Source organism: Echinops telfairi, unplaced genomic scaffold (assembly GCF_000313985.2).
Source record: "Echinops telfairi isolate 266 unplaced genomic scaffold, ASM31398v2 ScPeMD7_1713;HRSCAF=2227, whole genome shotgun sequence".
NCBI lineage: Eukaryota > Metazoa > Chordata > Mammalia > Afrosoricida > Tenrecidae > Echinops > Echinops telfairi.
In genome coordinates this window covers 15807752-15814648 of record NW_022105611.1, presented here as the reverse complement: position 1 = coordinate 15814648, position 6897 = coordinate 15807752, and the positions used below count along the sequence as shown (strand labels likewise).

At 51.8% G+C, this 6897-nt stretch overlaps 1 pseudogene; it reads left to right on the top strand.

Annotated features, from left to right (window-relative positions):
* The first annotated feature begins 4336 nt into the window (after positions 1-4336).
* Positions 4337-4981, top strand: LOC115870492 (annotated as a pseudogene).
* The last annotated feature ends 1916 nt before the right edge of the window (positions 4982-6897 follow it).

The window sequence follows — 6897 nt, the reverse complement described above, 5'->3', positions numbered from 1 at the left end:
GTGCCAGTTGCTGGGGTGGGTCTGCCAACTCTGAGGTTTTCAGATGTGGCACTGATGTGACCCTGGCCAGGGCCTTAGCAAACAAGGTCCAGCATTTCCATGGGCTGCTTTACCTGCTCAGTAATCTGATCCTTGGAGAGGTCACTGCCTTGCTGGGTTGGATGAGGGCTGGGAGATGCAGGTGAGCTGGGAGACAGAGGCCAAGGTGTGTGAGGGCTGCGCTGCCCACCACCAGGTGCACTCCCAGGTGCTAGATGAAGTGAGGACCTTAGCTACCTTGTAAGAAGAGAGCAGCACCTTCATGTCATAGTGACAGAGGATGAAAATGCTCCCGTAGCTTTTTTTTTTTCCCTCCATCCAAAGTCGTTTCAGAGCATTTCCTATTCATGGTCTTTCCTGACCCAAGAGCTTATCCAGCTGTGAGAACCATGGCAATTCCTTCCCAGAGAGGAATTCTGGGACTCAGTTAAGATACTACTCTCCTCCATTTTCTTACTTACTAAGAGGAGTGTTTTATGCATGGATCTGAGTCAGGCCCTATCTGGTTCATGTTGGCCATCTCAGGGTAGGTGTTCTCAAGGTGTGAGATACTAACAGCGGGAAATATGACAAGGACCATCTTCCCTAACTTATAACAGAGGGAATCTGGAAAGCTAGTATTCCACAGTGGGAAAGCCACCACTTTGGTTAGGTTAGAGATGAAGTCCAAGTATATTATCCTGCTTTAAATAGCATTCCCACAGATTCTCCCCCAACAGCTATGCTGCCTTAAAGTGAGCACATGGTTGATTACATCTCCCTGCAGAAGCAGACAGCCTCTTGCTCTCTCCTCCCACCGTGTCACCTGCCCCCCTCATCCCTTCCCCCAGTGCAGGTATGAGGTTTCCTCACCTGGGAGCTCAGGGACCTTACTGTAGATTCCACCCACCTTGCAATGGATGCAACTACTGAATACGCATGTCTCATGGCTACCTATAAATGTCCCAGGATAGTAAAGACGCGCTCTTCTCTTCTCCCACCGCCACGGGGACCATCACGAGGGGCTGAGGTGAGCATGCGACCATAAATGTGTCTGACTCCTTTCTTGTACTCTCTCTCCTGTCTTCTATGATGCCGCGGTTTCCGAGTAGGGAGAATGAACAAAGAACCAAACACACACACACACACACACACACACACGCACACGCACTACAGGACTGCAGCACCAAATAGATACAGCCAGAGACGGTACAAACTGCAGCCCTGACAGACCACAGCGCTCTATTCTTATCTACTAAATACTGGCAGTGTTCCCAGATAAGTTCGCCATTCCCACGCTTGGATTTCTCATAGCCTTGACAGAGTTCCGGATCTCAGCCCGTACTGCCCTTGTTTACTGCTACCAGGGAACACTGTTTGCAGCTGTCCCCAAATTCCCTACTGTTTGCAGTAAGAAAGCAGTTTGTGAGAGCCAGCTAGGACAGATGTTTGTGCACTGTCCTGGACAGATACATGACACGAGACACGGCCCTCCTACGTGGCTCCTTCATACGACCTCACGACAATCTTTCTAGATTACCGCCGTCCAATTGCGCCTACGGAACCTTTGGTTGTTAGAGACTGGTTTCCTCTGGCAGCAAGCATCCGGCACTGCTTCGCCTTCACTGTCCTGCTGCCCCCACGTGCGCCCAGGTCAAAGTGTGCTCCATACTGTTCTTGTCAAAACAGCTTTACTGACATAGACTTCACATATCAGACAGTCTAACCATCCAATCATGCAGTCATCACCACAATCAATGTCAGGACAATTCCTTCCCATGCTCATCGTTGTCGGCTCCCCCCTCCCCCCGCCCCTCCCCTCCCCTGTGATGCCCTTGGGTAATTATTACTGTAGTTACTGTGCCCATAGCTTTACTTATTCTGAATGTCATATACAGAAAATCATCCCAAACACACCAGAAAGCAAAACGCTCAAAAAACAAAGAGGCAACAACAATAACTAGACAAAACAGAGAAGATCCTCAATTGATAAGAAAACAGAAAATATTCAAAATGGAAACTTTTACATGGGTCAGAAGGGAGATCGAATGTCAAGGGGTTATGCTGTACCCTATAACTAGACATCTGCCGTAATAACCTTACAGCGCTCACTGTCCGTCTGCTCGCCAGGCCCTTCCCAGTCCTGGACGACGGTCACAGGGCACCAGAGGCCTAAGCCATGTGGGGATGCTGCAAATGGATCTGGGGCTTCCACTGTCATGTCATCCCTAGCCTTCTGCAAGCCGGGTGCTCACCATTGAAGCTCTGAGACCACGCCCTCCTTTGGATGTGGACTTGATTACTGACAACCCGTGGCCCCCACAGGCCAGTGTGCTTCTTCCATGTGAAGCTCCATGGGGTTTGGCCTGGCTGAGTTTTCAGAAGTAGATCCTCAGCCATTTCTTCCAAGGCACCTCTCGGTGGACTTGAAACTCCAACCTTTTGGTTAGCAGCTGAGCATGCTCACCATCTGTACCACCAGGGTGATGACACACCTGGGTCGCCAGGACTCAGAATCATGTACGGTGTGGTGAAACAATAACTTTGTATTTAATCAGCCCCCCACGGTCATTCAGAATGCTGACCAACTCTTGCCTTTTAAAAAATATATATATGATAAACAATACAAGAGCAAATAGTTTTGTGCATACTCATATATCTTGGCATAATGTGCAGTCATCTCTTGAAGATCAATTCCTAGTACTGGAAGTGCTGTGTCAAAGGGTTTTGAACATTTGAAATGTCAATAGTGTCCCCTAAAAAGGACAGGCAGTACTTGAGCGGGGTTATGCCCCGCCACTCCAGTCCCCTTTCATCCCTCTTCCCTCTCGATCAATAGCCCGATAAAGACTTGGAATGCACATTGAAGGAGATTGGACCATAATGATCTACAGTTTTGCTTGGTTTCATCTTTCGGATAGCAGAGATGGGCCTCCTGTTCCACCCTGCAGCAGACCCGGTCCCAGGCCTCAGTCAGAGTAGCTCCAGGTCACCAGGCAAAAGGCTAGTCCAGACCCTGGGGCTGGGCCCTGCCGGATGAGGGAAGTGCAAACAGGCCAAGTTCCAGAATAGAACACAGAGGCATTGTCGGGAAACCACAAATTGCTGACTTGCACCTGCAGACAATCGATCCTCTGAAGCGGAGCCCAGGAACGCTAAAGAGGCACCCTGCACAAGGACCGAGGGTGTGCGGAGCAGGCTCCAGGAAAAGAACCCATTGTAGTGACGCTGGTGACATTGCACTTCCTGGAGAGCCACCAAGAGGACCAAGCGGCCCTTTCCCCACTCCCTCGATGACGATGCTGGAACCCGAGCCGAGCCTGCCGAGCCCGAGACTGTCTGGGAAATTATTCAGACCGAAGGAACTAGTCAAAAGCCAGGGTTGTTCCAAGAAACAAGTGCTCACGTCCAGTGGGACGCACAGTGGTCAGTATCTACTCCAGGCTCAAATCCTGACTCAGTCTCTTCCCAGCTCTCTGACCTCTGGGACAAAGTTTCACTTCACACCCTCAGCCTCAGTTTCCTCATCTACCAAGAACAAATAAACCAGCAGACTCACTACCATTGAGTGGATTCAGACTGGATAGGACAGGATAGAACTGCCCCTGTGAGTTCCGGGGCAGTTTCTGAGACTCTTTTTGGGAGTAGAAAGCTTATTTTTCCTTTCACATCTACAGGAGGAAGATCATAACCCTTTTCCAGAGACCCGTGTGAGGATGACAAGAAATGTATGTATGCAAATAACTCAGTATGGTGCCTGGTTCTTAGAAAGGACCTGGTGGGCCGCTGCTGTCCCAGCCCAGGAGGGAGAGCTCAAAGAAAGTGTGCCTGAGGCAGGGCATTTGAGCTAAAGCTGAAAGAATTTGGGAGATTTGGCACGTTAGAATAGACGAAGGAGAAGAGTGAAGATCTTTGGCTGAGCGAGTTTCAGGTGCAAAATACGCTCATATCTTCCTGGGTCTGACCAGGAGGTATGTTGGTTCACACATGGCAGGCATGTGGGTGGGAGGGTGGTGAGTGTGCCCATGGGTCCCAGCTTGAATGGGATCTGGAGGGGCACTGGCATCTGTGTCCTATCTGGAGTGGGGGGCTGGGCACAGTAGCAGGAGTCTGGCCAGTAGGAACTCGTCCCCGTGTCAGAAGCCCCTTGTGACAGGATTTGGTCCCTTGGGGAGTTAAGGTCATTGGAGGAAGTCAGGATCGCAGCGCCACAAAGCATCCTGGATCTGGACGCTTCAGACTAGCCCAAGCTCAAGCTTGGCATATTTCCTGCTGAGCTCAATGGGGTGTTGTGGCTCGCTGCTGTCCGTAGCAAACCATGAGGACCACCAAGTGAGCAGGGTAGAATGACATCCCAAAGCGCTTTCACTTCCAGAGACCTCAGCCAAGGTGGGGTCTCAGGGGCTTCGTGGAGGTTGGCCCGGTGGTCTGCATCTCCTTTGGTCCTCAAGCCAGGTCATGGTGGTAGATGGGACTGATTAGCACAGGGTTTTGGTTCATGGCGCGTGTGCTGAAGTCAGGAGGCAGGCCATGCCTTTCACAGGTAGGCAGCTGACTGAGTTCATCCTCAAGTTCCCACCCGGTGCCCGGCAGATGGCAGATAGATACCCATACCAAACACGCAGCCACAAGATGGGGCGAAACGCTGGAAGCCGGAGAACAGAGAGCCAGATCACAGATTTGATCGCTTTAAAGTCATGAAGGCAAAGAAAAGGAGGAACAGCCATAGAGACTGTGAAGTTAAGAAGCGTCAAAGGGTGGCTCTGTTGAATGCTTCGTCCCCAAAAGCAACTGCTGCGAAGGTTCCTGTAGAGAAGCACCTGCTCAAGCCGGAGCTTTCCGCGCACAGACAGAAAGCCGCAGGCCAGAGGCTGGGCCTCCGGAGGCTCGGAAGGGCCAGTAAGCACCACAGAAAAGACCTGCCCCGAAAGCAACGGAGAACACACACACAATGCCGTTGTGAAACGAATGAAGTGCCTAGGCCTTCCGTGTCTCCCGAGGCAGAGCCATGTCATTGTGGGAGTGGAAGTCTTGAGAAAAGATGACCGGCTGCGACAGGCAAGCAAAAGACCAGTTCTCTTTCTGAATCTCTCTCTGGGGGTGGGGACCCCGAGCAGCCTCTGCAGGCTGGGGTAGAAGTAGAGAAAGGCTTGTTGCCCAGTGTCCTCAGGAGGAGACACAACAAGTGTCATCGAGTCAAGTCTGACGGTCAGTGACCGGAAAGGACAAGGTACAACTTCCCCCAGGGGGTTTCCAAGACTGGAACTCTCAGTGGGAGTAGAAACCCTCATCTCTCTCCTCTGGAGGGGCTCGTGGTTTCAAACTGCTGACTCTGTGGTTAGCAGCTGAGCATGTGGGCTCCATCAACAACCATAACGCTCCGCTTCTGCACTGGAACCATAGTAAATATCAGTGAGTGAGTGGCATGATGAACAGACCATACAAAATCCTGTATAATCCACGATACTTTTTTCGCCTAGGCTCCAGCGCGTTTCTAACCTCGATGTAAGTGCAGTTGGCCCTTAAACAACACCAGTTTGAACCTCGGGCCCAGTTCCAAAATAACCAAGCCCACAGCCATCGAGTCAATGCTGACTAATAGCGACCCTATAGCACAGGGTAGAACCGCCCCTGTGAGTTTCCGAGACGGTAACTGTTTACAGGAGTAGAAAGCCCCATCTTTCTCCCTTGTGGATGCTGGTGGTTTTGAACTGCTGACCTTGCGGATCGCAGCCCAACTTATAACAACTACGCCACCAGGGCTCTTAACTGGGGACCCACTTACACTTGGATTTTTTCTCCTGTTGCTATGGCAGTGAGTGAACCACATGACCTACAGGAAAAGGAATCCGTATTGAAGTGGGCTCCCTGGAGTTCCAAGCCGTGATGTTCAGGAGTCGGCTGTACGCGGAATCACAGTGACACTGTTAACCAGCATTCTTCGGGCATATGACAAGTGTCAGACAGGGCTCAAAGCATGTGTATTCATTAATCTGATAGAATTTAGGAGGTGAGTGTAATTATTATTCCCACTTGTCAGCTGGGGAAACGGGTTCAGAGTGGGGCCCACAAGTGGTAGAACCAGGCTCGACAGCCAGGTAATCCGAGCCCACCTCTCCACCACAGTCGGCCCTGCTTACTCAAGTCACCGAGCCCTGGCTCTGGAGGACCTCCTGCAGTTTCTGGCTCGGCAAACACGCTCCTCTCCCTTGAAAGTGCAGTCCAAATGCCACTCCCGGAACCCTGTCTGCCTTTCGGAGCAGGGGAAGGAGGTCGACCGTCTCCCCTCCTACGTTTCCTTCACTTATTGCTCTTCACATCTATGGGGAGCTATCCTGTAGGAGGGGCCACACTTCACCGCTCTGTGGACCCTGCTCTCTGCAGAAGGTCCTGGCCACCGTTACGGTTGTTGACGGACAGATGTTGCTGTCTCAGACACTGGGAAGTAAGTTCAGAGAGTGTGTGAGAGAAAGAGGTCAGGTCAGAGCACGGGACTTGTGACTGCCCCACTCTCTTACCCTCGTCCTGACTCTGTGTGCCGGTCCTCCGGGGAAGGCCCTTGTGCGTCTCTGAGCCTTTCACTCTGTCACATGGCTCTGCCCAAAGAGAACTTCTTTGAGAGGGCTGCTGGGAGAGTGCGTCTTGGCAAGTCGTGTCTGGGAGTCATCAGGCGACAGGGACAAACAGCCCTGGGACGCATTTTGCTGACCCAGTCCTCCAAACCAGCTGAACTAAATGCTCCCGACTGAAGCCGGGCCTCTGGCCAGCAGGGCGCCCACTCAACTTGGACGGGCTTCTCCTCACCGGATCCGCGTTCCTTTTGCTTCAAGTGGTGGGGGCTTTGGGGTGGGAAGTTTCCCTGTTTGTCTGGACTTTCCT